At 36.8% G+C, this 15,122-nt stretch overlaps 1 pseudogene; it reads left to right on the top strand.

Annotated features, from left to right (window-relative positions):
• The first annotated feature begins 1,914 nt into the window (after nucleotides 1-1,914).
• Nucleotides 1,915-2,400, top strand: LOC110571214 (annotated as a pseudogene).
• The last annotated feature ends 12,722 nt before the right edge of the window (nucleotides 2,401-15,122 follow it).

Here is a 15,122-nt window from a genome sequence, read left to right as displayed (position 1 = left end):
CTCCTATTTCACCCATCCCCCCACCCACTTCCCCTCTGGTAACAATGTGTTCTATATAGTTAAGAGTCTGTTTTTTGGTTTGTCTCTCTTTTTTCCTTTGTTTATTTTGTTTCTTAAATTCCACATACGAGTGAAATCATAATGGTGTTTGTCTTTCTCTTATTGGCTTGTTTTGCTAAGCACTGTACACCCTAGATCCATCCACATTATTGCAAATAGCAAGATTTTGTTCTTTTTTTGGCCAAATAATATTCCTCTGTGTGTGTGTGTGTGTGTGTGTGTATGTACCATTTCTTTCTCCATTCATCTATCAAAGGATACTTGGGATGCTTCTATAATTTGGCTATTGTAAATAATGCTGCAATAAACATAGGGATGCATATATCCCTTTGAGTTAGTATTTTTGTATTCTGGATCATAGAGTAATTTTATTTTTAATTTTTTGAGGAGCCTCCATACTATCTTACTCACTGGCTGCACCAGATTACATTCCCACCAACAGTACATAAGGATTCCTTTTTCTCCACAACCTCACCAATGCTTATTGTTTCTTGAGTTTTGTTTTAGCCATTGTGATAGTTGTGAAGTGATATCTCATTGTAGTTTTGATTTGTATTTCCCTGATGATCAGTGATGTTGAGCATCTTTTCATGTGTCTGTTAGCCGTCTGTATGTCTTTTTTGAAGAAATGTCTATTCGTGTCTTCTGCCCATTTTTAAGTTGGATTTTGTTTTTTGATGTTGAGTTGTATAAATTCTTCATATATTTTGGAGCCTAACCTAACCCTTTATCAGATATGTCATTTGCAAATATCTTCTCTAATTCAGTAGGTTATATTTTAGTTTTGTTGGTTATTTCCTTTGCTGTGCAGAAGCTTTTTATTTTGATATAGTCCCAGTAGTTGATTTTTGCTTTTGTTTCCCTTGCCTTGCTTGACATATTTAGAAAGATGTTGCTATGACCAATGTCAGAGAAATTACTGCCTGTGCTCTCTTCTAGGATTTTTATGGTTTCAGATCTCACATTTACACCCTAATCCTTTTGAGTTTATTTCTGTGTATTGTGTAAGAAAGTGATTCAGTTTCCTTCTTTTGCATGTAGCTGTCTAGTTTTCCTAGCACCCTTTGTTGAAAAGACTGTTTTTTTTCCCCATTGCTTATTCTTGTCCCCTGTGTCAAAGAATAATTGACTATATAATTGTAGGTTATTTCTGGGCTTTCAATTCTGTTCGCTTGACCTGTGTGTCTATTTTTGTGCCAGTACCATACTGTTTGATTGCTACAGCTTTGAAATATAACTTGGAGTCTGGAATTGTGATACCTCCAGTTTTTTTTTTTTTTAAGATTTTATTTATTTATTTGAGAGAGAGTGAGAGAGCACATGAGTGGGGGGAGGGGCAGAGGGAGAAGCAGACTCCCTGCTAAGGAGGAAGCCTAACACAGGGCTCCATCCCAGGACCCTGAGATCATGGCTTGAGCTGAAGGCAGATGCTTACCTGACTGAGCCACCCAGGTGCCCTGTGATACCTCCAGTTTTGTTTTTCTTTTTCAGGATTGCTTTGGCTATTTGGAGTCTTTGGTTCCATACATATTTTAGGATTGTTTGTTCTAGTTCTGTGAAATATGCTATTGGTATTTTGATAGGGAGTGCATTAAATGTGTGGATTGCTTTGGAGAGTATAGACATTTTAACAATATTTGTTCTTTCAACCCATGAGCATGGGATGTCTTTCCATTCCATTGCGTCATTTTTAATTTCTTTCATCAATCTTTATAGTTTTCAGAGTACAGGTTTTTCACCTCTTTGCTTAGGTTTATTCCTAGCTCTTTTATTATTTTTAGTGCAAATGTAAATGGGATTCCGTTCCTTGCTGCTGTGGACTCTGGGCCTCCGGGGTTGGTAAAGGATCTCAAGATGGCTGCACGAAAACTGGCTCTAAAAACCGTTGATTGGGTAGCTTTTGGGGAGATCATACCCTGAAACCAGAAGGCCATTGCTAACTCCCTGAAATCCTGGAATGAGACACTTACCTCCAGGTTGGCTACTCTCCCTGAGAAACCTCCTGGTATCAATTGGGCTTACTACAAGGCCAATGTGGTAAAGGCTGGTTTGGTAGATGACTTTGAGAAGAAGTTTAATGCCCTGAAGATTCCTGTGCCAGAGGATAAATATACTGTTCAGGTGGATGCTGAAGAAAAAGAAGATGTGAAAAGTTGTGCCGAGTTTTTGTCTCTCTCAAAGGCCAGGATGGAGGAATATGAAGAAGAGCTGGAGAAGATGAGGAACATAATTCCATTTGATCAGATGACCATTGAGGACCTGAATGAAGTCTTCCCAGAAACCAAATTAGACAAGAAGAAGTATCCCCATTGGCCTCACAAGCCAGTTGAGAATTTATAAATTTGAGTTGGGGAGAAAGCTCTGGCCCTCGTATTGTAAATGCTAGACATTAAAAATAATGATACGGTAAAAAAAAAATGTAAATGGGATTGTTAATTTCTCTTTCTGCTGCTTCATTATTAGTGTATAGAAATGCAATGGATTTCTATATATTAATTTTGTATCCTGTGATCTTACTGAATTCTTTTATCAGTTCTAGTAGTTTTTGGTGGAGTCTTTCAGGTTGTCTGTATATAGTATCATGTCATCTACGAATAGTGAAAGTTTTACTTCTTCCTTACCAATTTGGATGCCTTTTATTTCTTTTTGTTGTCTGATTGCTATGGCTAGGACTTCTACTATGTTGAATAAAAGTGGTGAGAGACATCTCTGTCTTGAGTATGAAATTTACTGTGGGTTTTCATATAAGGCCTTTATTATGTTGCGGTCTGTTCCCTCTAGACCTACCTTATTGAGGGTTTTAATCATGAATAGATGTTAAACTTTGTCAAATGCTTTTTCTGCATCTAGTGAAATGCTCATGTGATTTTTATCCTTTTTCTTATTGATGTGATGTATCATTTTAATTGCTTTATGAATATGGAATCATCTTTGAATCCCTAGAATAAATCCCACTTAATTGTGGTGGATGATTTTCTACATGTATTGTTGGATTTGGTTTGCTAATATTGTTGAGGATTTTTGCATCTATGTTCATCAAAGATACTGGCCTGTAGTTCTCTGTGTTTTGGTGTCTTACCTGGCTTTGGTATCAGAGTAATGCTGGCCTCATAGAATGAATTTGGAAGTTTTCCTTACTCTTATTTTTTATAATAGTTTGAGAAGAATAGGTATTAACTATTCTTTAAATATAGTTTTCACTTGTGAAGCTATCTGGCCCTGGACTGTTGTTTGTTGGGAGTTTTTTTTTTTTTTTTTTAAGATTTTATTTATTTATTTGACAGAGAGAGAGAGAGAGCAGGAACACAAGCAGGGGGAGTGGGATAGGGAGAAGCAGGCTTCCCGTGGAGCAGAGAGCCTGATGTGGGGCTCGATCCCAGGACGCTGGGATCATGACCTGAGCCAAAGACAGACGCTTAACGACTAAGCCATCCAGGAGCCCCTGTTGGGAGTTTTTTGATACTGATTCAATTTCACTGCTGCTTCAGTTTTGGTAGGTTGTATGTTTCTAGGAATTTATCCATTTCTTCTAGGTTGTCCAAGTTGTTGGCATATAATTTTTCATAATATTCTTTTACAATCATTTGTATTTCTGTGTTGTTGGTGTTATTGCTCCTCTTTCATTTGTGATTTTATCTCAGCCCCTGCCCCTCTTTTTTGGATGTGTCTGGCTAGATGTTTACCAATTTTGTTGATCTTTTCAAAGAACCAGCTGCTGGTTTCATTGATCTGTTCTATTGTTTCTTTTTATTTTCTATATCATTCATTTCTTCTTCTCATTTATTCTCTTCTCTACTATTTCCTTCCTTCTGCTGATTTGGGGTTTTGTTTGTTGTTCTTTTTCTCTAAGGTTAATTTGTTTATTTGAGACTTTTCTTGCTTCTTAGGGTAGACCTGCACTGCTATAAACTCTCTGAAAATAACTTTTGCTGCATCCCAGAGATTTTGGACCATTGTGTTTTGATTTTCATTTCTCTCCCTGTAATTTTTTATTTCTTCTTTGATTTTTGGTCATCCCATTCATTTTTAGTAGCATGTTTTTTAACCTCTCTGTATTTGTGCTCTTTCCATATTTTTCTTGTGATTCATTTCTAGTTTTATAACATTGTGTTCATAAAAGATACATGGTATGACTTTGATCTTTTAAAATTTATTGGGACTTGTTTTTTGGCCTAATATATGATCTATTCTGGAGAATGTTCTGTGTACACTTGGAAAGAATGTGTATTCTGCTGTTTTAGGATGGAATGTTCTGAATATATCTGTTAAATCCATCTGGTCAAGTGTGTCATTCAAAGTTACTGTTTTCTTGTTAATTTTCTGTTTGGATGATCTGTCCATGGAGGTAAGTGAAGTGTTAAACTCCTCTACTATTACTGTGTTACTATCGATTAGTTCCTTTATGTTTGTTATTAACTGTTTATGTATTTAGCTGCTTCTATGTTGGGTGCATAAATATTTAACAATTGTTATATCTTCTTGTTGAATTGCTGCTTTATTACATAGTGTCCTTCTTTGTCTCTTGTTACAGTCTTTGTTTTAAAGTCTATTTTTTTCCAATGTAAAGTATTGCTACCTGGCTTTCTTTTGGCATCCATTTGCATGATAAGTGTTTCTCCCTCCCCTCACTTTCAATCTGCATGTGTCTTTGGGTCTAAAATGAGTCTCTTGTAGGCAGCATATAGATGGGTCTTGTTTTTTTATCTTTTCCATCACTTGATGTCTTTTGATTGGAGCATTTAGTCCATTTACATTCAAAGTAATTATTGATAGAGATGTATTTATTGCTATTTTGTTTCTTGTTAGTGGTTGTTTTTTTAATTTTCCTCTGAGCCCTTTTTCTCTTTTTCTCTTTCATTGTTTGCTGGCTTTCTTTAATGATACACTTGGATGCCTTTCTCTTTATTTTTTTAAAGATTTTATTTTACTTATTTATTTGACAGAGAGAGAGAGAGAGAGAGCACAAGCAGGGAGAGTGGCAGGCAAAGGCAGAGGGAGAAGTAGGCTCCCCGCCAAACAGGGAGCCCGATGAGGGACTCGATCCCAGGACCCTGGGATCATGACCCAAGCCGAAGGCAGTCGCTTAACCAACTGAGCCACCCAGGCACCCGCCTTTCTCTTTATTCTTTGCGTATCTATTACTGGTTTTTGATTTGTGGTTACCATTAGGTTTGTATATTATATCTTCGGTATATAGCAGCGTATGTTAAGTTGATGGTCGCTTAAGTTTGAACCCATTCTTTGTTCTCTCTCCCCATTCCCCTCAGGTTTTAGGTATATGGTATGATATTTTACAACCTTTTATTTTGTGAATCCCTTCGCTCATTTTTACACATATACTTTTTGCTACTTCTTTTTTGTTTACCACTTTTCATACTCTTACTTATGGTTTTTCTACTTGAATAGTTCCCTTTAACATTTTTTTGTGGGGCTAGTTTAATGTCATGAACTCCTTTAGCTTACGTTTGTCTGAGAAAATCTTTACCTCTCCTGTTCTGAATGATAGCCCTGCTGGATAGAGTATTCTTGGCTGCAGAGTTTTCCCCGTCAACACTTCGAATATATCATGTCCCTCCCTTCTGGCCTGCAAAGGTTCTCCCGAAGAATCCACTGATAGCCTTATGGGCTTTTCCTTGTATGTAACTGTCTTCTTTTCTCTTGCTCCATTAAAAAAAATCTTCCTTTTTCACTACTTTTTGCCATTTTAATTACTATGTCTTGGGGTGGACCTCCTTGGGTTGATTTTGTTGGGGGATCTCTGCACCTACTGAATCTGGATCTGTTTCCTTCTCTAGATTAGGGAAGTTTTCAGCTCTCATTTTTCAAATAAGTTTTCTGCCCCCTTTTCTCTCTTCTTCTGGAATCCCTATCATGTGGGTATTATTATGCGTGATGGAGTCACTGTGTTCTCTAAGTCTATTCTTATTTTGCATAATTTCTTTTCTTCTCCCTTGCTCAGCTTGATTACTTTCCATTACTCTGTCTTCCAGGTCACTAATTTGTTCCTCTGCTTCCTCTAGCCTGCTATTTATTCCATCAGGTTTACTTTAAATTTCCCTTATTGTGTTCTTCATCACTGATTGGTTCTTTTTCATCTCTTTGTTAAGGGTCTCAATGATATCCTCTATTCTTTTCTCAAGTCCAGTGAGTATCTTTATGATCATTAGTTTAAATTCTCTATCCAGCATAGTCTATATGTTTCACTTAGGTCTCTTGTTGTGGTTTTGTTCTGTTGTTTCATTTGGGACATATTCCTCTGTCTCCTCATTTTGTCTCTGTGTGTCTGTTTCTGTGTGTTAGGAAAGTTGGCTATGTCCCTTGCTCATCACTAAGTAATGGCCTTATAGAGAAGAGCTCCTATACTGGCCTGCAGTGAAGTTTCCCTGTTCTCTAGAACCTGGTGTTTCAAGGGGTGTCTCCTATATGTGTTGCGTGTGCTCTGCTGTTGTTTCCTGGCTGCTTTTTCCTTCAGTTGTCTGTAGAAGCTCTCTTTGCCTGTTGTGAGCAGTGTTTGTTCCCTGGCGTGGGGTGTGCAGTTTTAATATAGTGTGCTCTGGTCTGCTTGGGAAATGAGATCTGCAGCTGCTGCTTCAGGGACCAGGGCTATGTGGGTGGGGTGCACAGGTTTAACAAGGTGCATCTTGGGCTTCTGCTGCCCATCACCATTGCTAGAAAAGCTGCCACTCCTGCTGGGACTGAGCCCTGCAAAGCACTCTAGTTGGGAGATGCAGTGTAGGCAAGGTTTGTGCTAGTCTTCTCGGGGACAGGACCCACAGTGCTGGGACTGAAGCAGGTGCGAATGAAAAGGGCACATTTGCTGGAGGGCAGAGGGGCGGGACTTGGTGTAGGCAAGTAAGGTAGTGAATGTTGCCACTGTGCTGGTTCCTGCAGGTGGCCTGTGTTTATGCTGAGGGTCAAGGTGGGAAATGGCACTGTTCAGCTCCTTTGTTCCTGGGGAAGGGAGTCTTCCTGGGATCTCTGCTCCTTTGGGGCATGCTCTAAGATGAGTAAATAGCTCTCTCTGCCATATGCCCCATGCATTTTTCAAACTGCTGTTGAAAAATGGTTTAACTCCATTTAACTGCTTAGGCTATGTCTTTCCATGGGCTATTTGTCTTTTTAAGGGCAGAACTCAGGTTCCTATGGCTCTCTAGACTCTCTTAGAACCTAGCCCACTGATTTTTAAAATTCCAGGCCTTAGGTCCTGCTGGTAGTAAGAACTCATGAAATCTGGCCTCTCTTGTGTTCAAAGCCAAATACTACAGGGATCCGTGTTCCCCATGTGGGTTTCTTGGTGAGATAGTCTGTTTTTCTCCTCTCTTCATGCTTGAGGCTCCCTCCCCCTCCACAGACTGTTGTGGTTGGTTTTGCTCTGCACCACATCTCTGCCCTTCTTACCCTCTTTGATGTGGTCTCTTCTCTGCCTTTAGTTGTGGAATTTGTTCTGCCAGTCTTTGGGTCATTTTTTGGGTTAATTATCCTGATATGAGTATTATCTATTTGTATCTGTGGGGGGAGGTGAGCTTAGGGTTCTCTTACTTCCCATCTTCTCAGCCTCCTCTCTTGATCAAAAGCTGTCTCTTAAAAATAGCCAAATCACTGGTTAGCCTTGATAAAGGAGAAAACTCAGATATACATATGCATACACACAGATACAAATGTCAACAGATGAATATCAGAAACTAAAGAAATTAAATGAGCCACAATAACGTTCTTTGACTGTATCATCAATTCAACTATCCATGGAACATTTACAAAAATGACATAGATTTGGCCATAGATATTAATAAATTTAAAAACTAGAAATTTTATAGACAGTATTTTATGGTCTCAAAGCAATTAGGTAGAAATTCATCACAACATAAAAAAATAAATTATAGATATAATGACCTGGGAATTAAACATACATTTCTTAAACAATTCAGAAGAAAGTCAATGCCCTTAAAAGAAAATTAAAGAAATGTTAACTTTATCCAAAAGCTTGCTCTTTCAAAGAAAGAGAAAACAATAAGAAAAGCAGTTGTTAAATAAATTAGGACATAAAGAGAATGCAGGAATATCCAAAATAAATAAGGAAAAGAAAATCACAGTTACTTAAATCCAATTATTCATTCAGAGTCTATCTGGTATTTACATGGACTAATCTCTCAAGAGAATCTATTATTTGGGACTTTATAAGATTAGGGAAAAAGCAAAAGAAAGAAGTGAAAGAGGATGGAAACAAGGAAGTAGAGAAGGAAGGAAGAAATTGTTGAGAATTGTTGAACTTACTAACATAAAATTGATGAAGGTAGAGATATTTGTGGGTTTTGTTTGCTGCAGTGTTTTCTAAGCTGAAATACATTGATATGTGTGAATAAACAATATAATTCACCATAGACAACAAAAGTTTTAAAGGCTATGCAGTAGATGCTGTTATCAATATCCAGTTACTTCTCTTTGAAAAGCAGTTGACTGTCCTTAATCAGGTCCTCTAAGTGCAGTGTCAGAGTGAGGTCCTCTGCCTGCTTCCATCGGATGATATCATCCTCAGTGCTTGATAAGCAGTTACCTGGGTCTCGAGAATTAGAATCTCTAAGGTTGGTGCCCAAGCATTTAAAACAAAAAAAGTTGCCAGAGTGATTTCTATGAGCATTAAAAAAGTTTTAAAGATTTTATTTATTTATTCATTTGAGAGAGAGAAACAGAGAGCAAGAGAGAGCACAAGTGGGGTTGGGGGTTAGGAGCAGAGGGAGAGGGACCAGCAGACTCTGTGCTGAGCGTGGAGCCTGACGTGGGGCTTGATCTCATGACCCTGAGATCATGGCCTAAGCCAAAATCAAGAGTCGGACCCTAACTGACTGAGCCACCCAGGCACCCCTATGAGCACCAAGATTTGAGAATCATTGCTATATTGAAATGGTTCTTGAAATAGTCATGACATCAAAAACTAATGATGTACTGTATGGTGACTAACATAACATAAAAAAAAGAAAAGAAATAGTCATGAAGTATTTCTGCTTCCTTGCCTTCCATATACATGGTAGAATTGCACTTTTTGGCCTCAAATGTTTGGGTTAGACCATGTGACCAATCTAGCTAATGTAGTGGTTATCATCCAAGGGCAATTTGGTGCACACTCTCTACTCCAATCCTGGGTACATTTGGCAATGTCTGAAGACATTTTTGGTTGGCACACTGAGGTTCAGGGAGGTGCGACTGGCACTAAGGGTAGAAGCCAGGGATACTGCTAAGCATCCTAAAATGCACAGTGAAAAATTACCTGGCCGAAATGTCAACAGTGCCAAGGTTGAGAAATCCTGGCCCAGTGACTTGTGAACTAAAGTGGTATGTGTCCATTTAGGACCATGTATGAAATTGTTGGTGAGGAAACTTGCAGGCCGATGTTCCATACAATGTCATTTAAATGACTGCAATCTCTTTGTAGGTGTAATATCAGATAATAGAAGTCTGTACATATTCTGGGCCAAACACAGAAGCATAGCAGTGATGTGAAATTTTTATGCTCACTGGACTCTGTAGGCAAATCTTTTATCTCGATTTTGTATGCTCTTTAGATGGATTCCTTGTCTGATCTCTGGTGTCTGTATTGAAGTAGGATATGAATATTTTCTTCATTTTAAAATCTTCTTTATTATCTTTGTGTGGTGTGGCCTAATACTTTACTTATGTAACGTGTTTTGGAATTATTCTTTGTTTGACCAAATTAGATTAGGCATTAATTTGATGAGAAAGGGAAAATTTCCAGGTTTAGAGCCTTAGAGAAGGGCATATAGTTCTGAGGTACACTTGCAGGAGGATAACGTGGTCCGTCTGCCTTTGTGGCTTATCAGTGATAAAGTGCACTTGTCACTGTGTTGTGGCCCCTTGATGATCTCAGGTGTAACTTAATTTTGCCCCCTGGCAATTCTGAGAACAAAAATGTCACATCTGTATTTCATAAGTTGATTGATACTGAAAATCTGTATATCAGTTTAGTTATTAACCAGTATTAGAGTATGACTATTTTAACTCTTTGTGATTTACGTGGAATCATTGAACTCATTATGGAATGTTTTGGCAGAAATTTGATACTGTAAATCTTACAAAAATAAAAGATGTGCCATTTTTAAAATTTGAGCTACCTCTTTCTATTTATTACATCCCAAGTTTAAATATTATAGAGTATGGAACCAGTTTTACAATGTAATAAATAAATAAAATTAAAGTTGAAAATCTAGAATATTATTTTATAATCATATTTTGAACAATGGTTTTGTTCTATATTTTAAGAGAAGTCTGAACTCCAATTATGATTTCAATTGAATTTTAGCAGGCAAATTTAAAAGAAAAAGAATGTGCAACTAATTTATTTCTTGCTATGTGGGGGGAAAAAACTGATGGGAGAAGGCAGATGGTTTGAGGATTACAGGGTAAGAGGTTAGAAAGAAGTAACTTGCCAAAAAGAGAGAAACGTTCTGCGAGTTCTTAGTTTGCAATCTCCCATATGTGTGTAAATATACACAGCGTGTATATTTACACACATATGTGTAAATTTACACCCATATGTGTGTAAATATACAAATACAGAAAAAAAGCAGCCCTTTTTTCTGTATTTGAAGTTTTGGTGACAATTGAACAGTCAGGATAATGAAAGTTTGTGCATTGTTTTGTGTTCCTAAAAAATAAGTCAATATTACTTTTTTGTAGCCTGACTGATTGAATGCTAATGTCAAGAATGTCTGTGTTTCACCAACAAATTATCTTGGATGAGACATGAGCCGTTTTAGAGCTCAACATATCTCCAAATCTTGAGCTTGGTGAGTAGTAGGATGGGTTATATACAAAGTCAAGACCTGGAGGGTTAGGCATTGATGAGGGAGAGTAGGCAGTGAATGGTAAAGAACATCAGTAGAAGTATGTATGTGTATATATATGTATGTATATATATGTATGTGTGTATATTTACACACATATAAATGTATATATAAAATGAAACAAGGACAATGATAAAACAGACTTTTTAAAAGAGGAAATTACAGAAATTCAATGAACATATTAGACATCATTAAACTTGTAAAACTTTTTTGTGTGTTTGTTTACATAAGAAGTCATCAGGTTTCTGTAACATTAATAGGCAACTTGATTTTTTTCGTTTTGAAACTCCGTATCTTTGTTACAATTGCATTAATTCCAATTAAATAAACTGCCAAATGTAAAATGTATTAGAGGAATATTTATGATATAGCTTCCCCCTCCCCAAATATTTACATGATGTTTCTATGTTATTCTATTAGAACCAGCATTCTCCCAGAAATAGAAACTTGCTATGAATTAAGATTTTTATGTCACACAATGGAAACTCCCACTGGATATTCAGAATCAACAGAGAGATGCTTATGTTTCAAATTTTACTTTATTCTTGTGCCCATGTGAAATTGCAAAGGCATTTAGGGGATTTCAAAGACTGTTAAGTAAGGAAAGGAAAGTAATGGTAACTTCTCTAAAGCTGTGAATAAAAAGAACTGCATTATGTGATAGAAAAATCACAAGACATTTTAATTTTAAAACATAACTTTGAAAGTTGGAGAAATTAAAGATTGGGGAATGAAAGGATAGCTTTCCTTTTTCATTATTTAAAATGTGTTAAGAAATGAATCAAAAAGAAAAGCAAGGTTATCATAAACTTCAGAAATAAGAAGGGTAAAATTAAACTGTAGGCAAACACTGCAACTGAATAATGGGAATAAGAAGGCAGGTGTCCACCTCAAAGTCAGTGCTGCTGCTCTACCCAAAACTGCTGAAATTAGAGACTTAGAAGCAGGGTATCACCCAGGGAAGCAATTTAAATGTGATTCATTTAAACTGGATTCAAAATCATCTGAAGCAATAATTATATGTCAGAAGTGTTGTGATCTCTGTTTCACAAAGAAACCAAAGATGTCTTTTAGTAGGAAAGGGGCACTGCTCTTCTTTTCTGGTAATAGTGGTTAGAGAAAGTAAGTTATGCCCACTTTCTCATCTGCTGTCAATTTATGAGATGATCATGTATGGTTAGCATGGTCAGTGAGAGTGCTGAGGCTCTGGGACACGACTTCATTCTTTTATGGGAAGAAGACTGAACCATAGGTGGAGCCTAGCTGCCTCAATGATGTACCTAGCTGATTATAAATCCTTTGTGGAAGGGCCATGATTATTCATCTTTTTCTCTCTCCCTCTTCTGACTCCCTGTTCAATACTGTTTGTTTGTTTTTTTACAGAGTAAAATATTTACAGAGTAAATAATTGCTTAATATCTGTTTAATAAATATGAATAAAGCTGGGAGAATCATAGAGAAAAATCTAGTCTGATCGTGTTTGGCTGAGGAGGAACATGAGTAGTTTGTTGTTGAGTAACTTTCCCACCATCACATGGTTAGTCCTAGAAGGCTTAGCAAAGAATGTATTTCATTTCTAAAAAGAAACAAAGTGGTAGCTTTGCTTGACATAAATTGGAGACCTTTCACTGTTATGTGGTATGTGCGTTAAGTATTCTCATGCATACGGGATCTTTAATAACCAGATAAAGTAGGTGTTGGCATGAAAGGGTTTATATCTAAAGCAAAGAGCCTTCCCCTATTTTAGCATTCATTAGCAATGTTTCTTGAAAAATCTTTTACCAAATGGAAGTATCACTGAATGAATAGTGAGAAACATGAATAAAAGATGTATTTTGCTCAAAAGTTATTTTATTGGAAATCAATTCAGGATGTGAAAACTCCGTTAGAGCTTTTATTGTCTTCTTCAACTTGCCTAGACCTAGATTTGACATCCATATGTATTAATTTATATTTTTTTAATTATCAGAACTTAATGAAATTCTTCTGAAATAATATTAGAACTTCTCATTTTGAAGTATGGTATTTTCAGGCTTGCTTTTTTTTTTTTTAAATCTCTCTTTATTAAACAAGAAGTGAACTAATCTTTCAAATCATTGTCTATGGATGTATATAGTCTTTGCTAATAAAAGTTATTTTTTCTCTATACAGTGTGCCCAAATTGATGTATATAATCCATATTAAATACTAGGTGACTATGAATGAACATGGAAGGGGAGCTATCGTTTATACCAACTAAGCATGTATATGTTTACATGTGTGCATACTATGTTCTGTTCTCTGTCCTAGGTTCTTTATATACATAATTCAGTTTACTCTTTATGACAACCTTTATTTTATAGATGAAGAAACTGGGGCTGAAATAAGTTAAATAAGTTGCTTAGGATCACATGTTGAGGGAGTGGCAGAGCCTTTGTTAAAAGTTTTTCTGCTTCCTGAGTCCATGTTCCTTTTAGTAGGCCAAAAAATGTAGATGTGAACTGAAAAGAAACACACAAGAAAATAAAATTATGATTACTCTGAAAAGCAGGTCCTGATAAGCAAAAAGTAATTCCCATAAAACATCTGACTTTCAACTTTATATGGTCCACAAGAGTTTTTTCATCTTCCTATTTATTTGCCCTCTCCAGTGATCTGAATTATCTTTTTCCTGTCACCATGGGTTCATTAGAGCATCTGACATAGACAAGACAAGAGAATAACAGGATCTAAGGGTAATTAGGTCCTCATCCATGAAAGACAAGTTCAGAGAGAAATAGACCTGATAAAAATGAATAGCACACCTTATGGGGCAAACTTAGCAGCTGTCACGATAGTAAAGAGGATGGCCAGGTGGAGGTGGTGGGTAGGAAACTTCTATTTATGTGCATATCCACACATATCAAAATTACATTTTTGTTTTTATTGGAAGGACCACTGCAAAAAATGAGATTAGTTGTGCTCTATCAATTTTGTTGCCAGAGCAGATTAGATGGTATAACAAATAGAAAGATAAAGCCCCTTCAAGGTCTACAGCCCCTGTAGTCAGTGACATACTGATTTTTAATATGTTCTCTTAGAAGTAAATTATCATGTTTCAAAAAAAGAAAGAAACTGAATGACAACCTGTTAGAGTAAAGGCAGAAGGACCCTTTCAGTGAATCCGAAACGTGAAGGATTAAGTTGAACAGAAGATGTAGAGGAAGGTACTCTATAATTCACAAGAGCATCATGGAGCAATCTCATAAAAGTAGATAGGAAGGAGTGTGGCATAACTGGCGAGGGGTCTCTGTGTCACACTGCCAGTGACAGTCTGCCTGTTGCCTGTTAGGAGACCTTGAGAATGTTGCTTAAAATTTCTGGCTGCAATATCCTCGTCTAAAATGGGGTGAATCATGATTATTATGATAATCAAGCGAGCTAATTGATGCTGAGTCTTAGGACTTAAACAAATATTGCCATGCACATACTAAATGCTCAATAAATATTGGCCATTTTTGTTAAGATCAGGAGGAATAGTCCAGGGAAAACAGGACTTGTCTTTTCCTGAGAAATTAACAGGCAGGGAAAAGCCTCTCACTAGAGCTGCTGAATTTGCATGGTCCTGGTTTTTTTGTTTGTTTTTTTGTTTTGTTGTTGTTGTTTTTTCCTTTCCCCTCCAGAGTCTAGCATAGATTGAAAATAAAGAGATCTAAATGGTTGATGGCTCAGTGTATTAATTCTATCAGTCCTTCTGAATATAGCCACGTTTGTGGTTTATTTGAAAAAAAGTAAAAAAGAAAGTACGGTAATTAACTGAAGATAAATTGCTTTTCAAAATAATATCCGCTTACTGTGATAGTAAAAACAAAACCTGTCATTTGGGGAGTGTTTTTAGTGCTTGGGGGTGGTTATCTAAACACATACGTGTGTATACACACACACACACACACAACCACACTTACTCCCTTTATAGTGTCCCATAGAGGGGTAATTGGATTCAACTGTAGATGTAAACTCTTCTCAGGGGAGATGTAGATACTTGATCAGACCCAATAAAAGTAAACATTTGTGTTTCCGTGGTCATTATTTATGGGACTTTTGGCACTATAGAATTAATAAATCACTGTCCAAAGACCCACTTTGTCATTAGTTGCTACCATCCGTAAACACTTCTCTTGGTTGTATGCTGAAGGGGCTAAAAGTCTGGTAAGGAAATAAGAGGACTATTACTTGGGCTTCTGCAGG

The sequence above is a fragment of the Neomonachus schauinslandi genome, chromosome 2 (genome assembly GCF_002201575.2).
Source record: "Neomonachus schauinslandi chromosome 2, ASM220157v2, whole genome shotgun sequence".
Classification (NCBI taxonomy): Eukaryota; Metazoa; Chordata; class Mammalia; order Carnivora; family Phocidae; genus Neomonachus; species Neomonachus schauinslandi.
Note: the sequence above shows the minus strand (reverse complement) of the source record. Positions and strands in the feature narration are given on the sequence as shown.